Source organism: Sinocyclocheilus grahami, unplaced genomic scaffold (genome assembly GCF_001515645.1).
Source record: "Sinocyclocheilus grahami isolate Dianchi unplaced genomic scaffold, SAMN03320097.WGS_v1.1 scaffold1284.1, whole genome shotgun sequence".
Lineage (NCBI taxonomy): Eukaryota > Metazoa > Chordata > Actinopteri > Cypriniformes > Cyprinidae > Sinocyclocheilus > Sinocyclocheilus grahami.
In genome coordinates this window covers 174,352-177,759 of record NW_015506463.1, presented here as the reverse complement: position 1 = coordinate 177,759, position 3,408 = coordinate 174,352, and the positions used below count along the sequence as shown (strand labels likewise).

Genomic DNA, 3,408 nt, shown 5'->3' with positions numbered 1-3,408 from the left:
TAACAAGTGCTTCCAAACAGGTAAATAAGTACCTTTACTGGCTTTGGCCACGCCAAAGAAAAGTAAGCCTTTTTATTCTTGTTTTCTTCTTAAACTGTTCAATATAGCCTATAGGCTAGGTATTGTGTTTATTGTTTGTACATTATAAAATTTAGCTTTATTTACCGGTGTTATTTATGAATGTAATAATGTGGTTTGTGCTTATGTGTGTTTAACATACCGGTATATAAATATGATTTTATAATTTTATGCTATATAGACCTACCACATTACCCTCCACTGGATGTATAATGAGCAGCAATAAACTACATTTTGGCATTTTATAATACTTCTGTGGATATTTTGGGGAAAGTAACTCAAAAGTAGTGTAACGCATTACAATTCAGAGATAGTAATATTGTAATGTAACTAATTACTTTCAAAAGACAGTAACTCATAATATATAATGTATTACATTTTGGAAGTAACTTGCCCAACACTGGGAACTGATAATCACTCTTTCACAATCAACTAAATAAAGACTAATTCGTTATAAAGAAAAAATACAAATAAAAATAAAAATATATACTGTATATAATCATGATCTGACAAAAATATAATATAAACTAGGTTAGTGGATAATTCAGCAGCAAAAGTAATTCTAGACATATTAACAGACTTGAATAGGTTTGCATTATGAAAGATTTTCTAGAATTATGAACAGGCAATTTTGCTATTACAAATCCCATCCATATATTCCATATTCTTGAATCAAAGTCACATAAACAGTTCAAAAAGTTATCACAAAAACACATTTAGCACACTTTTAAAGCAGAGTGCACAACTAATTCACAATATCTATTCAATACATTTCTATTCAGTTTTAATCTGCCAGATGAGACCAAACATGACACAATTCTGTGTTTGATCACAAGAGTTAATAAATGAGATGTAATGGGGAACACGTAGCTCCTGTGAAGCAAATGTCCTCCTGTAGGTGTTTATTAGAGGAGCAAGTGACTGTTTCTCCAGACAGATCCGTCCTTATATCACTATGAAACATTCAGCATCTGTGTCTGTTCTGTCCTGAAGCACATGAGAGTTTCAAACAGCAGCATTGAGCATCAAAATGCATAAATATCATTCTGTCAGCAGCAGTATGTGGCAATGCTTGTCATAGACAACTGTTTAAACCAAACATAGACACCAACAAACTTGGTGCAAGAGTACTTAAAGTCGGCATGAAATCAAAATTGATACTTCTTATTTTTTGATAGAATACTGTAGTGTTTATTATAAATATTTTATCCGTGCACTTCATTATTTTTTTTTTAATTCATGTGCCCTCGTAATCTTTAATCAAAAATGTTAACCTCCCCTCCCCCTCAAAACGACTCTCTGCTCTTCCGGTCATGAGCTATGGCGCAAGGGTGGAACTATCTGGAACTGCCAACAGCTGCAGTGACATCAGTGACATTTGGGTGCTTGGATGCTTCACTTTATAGCACTGACACCAGTCATGAGGGAGTTACGTTACCCTTAAACATTGAAAAGATAGTAGGATATTACGACAACGTTACTCTTAGGACATCGCAAACTTTTTTTTTAATTCATGTGCCCTCGTAATCTTTAATCAAAAACGTTAACCTCCCCTCCCCCTCAAAACGACTCATCTTCTCTTCCGGTCACGAGTTATGGCGCAAGGGCGGAGCTAGTGACGTGAGATGCTTCACTTTATAGCACTGACACCAGTCATGAGGGAGTACGTTACCCCTAAACATTGAAAAGATATTACAACAACATTACTCTTAGGACATCGCAAACTAATTTTTTTCATGAATATGACTTAACTTGATGGAGGACGCGCTCAGTCATTCAGGCAGTGTCTCTCTCTTGATGATGTTGATTGTTGTCGTCATCCTTAGTAAATAAAACATTTATTCATGCTTGGGTGTCGGCGGTGAATCCAGTGGAGAGAAATCCCCCACCACTAACTGCAAACTGGCATCTCAGATCTGCCTCCATTTTGTTGGCACCGCCCCAACTTCTAACGATCCAATCAATTGCCGAAGGACAAAATCAAGTCCTGCCCTCTCATTTCAGATGCCGTTTCACTTGGATATACGTCACAGTAGAGAAGAAAAGACAATCGCAACTTCTGTTTCATGCCGACTTTAAGGACAATATCTATTTCTCCCTCATCCTTCAGCAGAGTGTGCCAATCCACTCAACCTGAATACCACACACACCCCTGAGTCATCATGTGGTTGACACATCCCACAAGGACACTGATAACACCATGCAGCCACAACAACCACTGCTCATGGACAACATCACGGCTGATCCCTGCCCACAGAGCTCATCACAGAAAGACTGTGACTTATCAGAACAGCTCCAAGACTTAGCACCCAAGGACGACTTTCTGGAAAACAGCCAGGGAAGCCAGGACAACTTCACGAACTTCACGAAGTCCAGGTCTGGGCCCGAACAACCCAGGGGTCCTAGCCCGTCTCGGTTTGAGGATCAGAGACTGGCTCAGAAGGCTAGTGTCGCGGCTCGCGCTCCTCCCCCGCCCTCGGGTAGGGGTAGGAAGAATCGCTGGTCAAAGGAAGGTAAGTAAAAGACCTAAGGGATGTGATCCAGACAGGGCGTCAGCGCTTTTGTCCGGATCAGAGTGATACCTCAATATCTACTCATTTCCTTCAGGGGTCTTACATCTGCCCTTCCTAATTCCTTCCTAATTCCCCTGTAACCACCATCTCTCCACCTGATCGAGGTAAGGTGGGAAATTTCCTGCATTATAGTCTCCTATGCTGGACCTATTAGGTTTGTTTGGTTCTATGGCTTCATAGTGACCATCTTACTGATGGTCCGGTCAAGAGGCTTCTTCGGACAGAGCTCCGAAGCGGGAACCATGGTGGGTGAGTACGATCCATGTCTAATATATGTATATATAAATATATACAGTATATATGTTAATCTAATGAGCTGGTGGTTGTGTGTATAACCCTTCTGCTAGTTTCTTTGCAGTGTTTCCCGGGACCCTGTGTGTTTCTGTCCCTTTCTAGGGTAGGTCCTCGATGGGCACCCCCTCTGCTGGGTTCAGAAACCGGGTGCTCGACTTGCAGTGTTTATTTCACTCGTCGATATATGTCCAGACGGTAAGAAAAGCCGGGTTTCAGCTTCATACTTCCTGGATCATGCGGCCATAACACAGGCTTCTGCGGGAGCCTTCGTGATCATCAGGCCCCCGGCGCATCACTGCAAAAATTTCCTAGACGTCCGGGCTGGGGTTACGCTTTCATGCTACCCTGACTGGTCTACCATATCTGGGTCGCCCTGAGGGGCTTCCCGATCACCAGGATATCCCCTCTTGCTGAGGCATCGAGCGGGAGGTATAGGTGGCATTACGAGAACCTTCCTGTGTAA

General features: G+C 41.5%; 1 long non-coding RNA gene across 1 annotated transcript in view; it reads right to left on the bottom strand.

The window, feature by feature from the left end:
• Window positions 1–1,408: 1,408 nt before the first annotated feature.
• Window positions 1,409–3,408, bottom strand: part of LOC107568826 (uncharacterized) — a 7,237-nt gene continuing 5,237 nt past the window's right edge. The window contains exon 3 of the long non-coding RNA XR_001606812.1: window positions 1,409–1,419. This is a non-coding gene — a long non-coding RNA (uncharacterized lncRNA). The remainder of the gene's footprint in view (window positions 1,420–3,408) is intronic.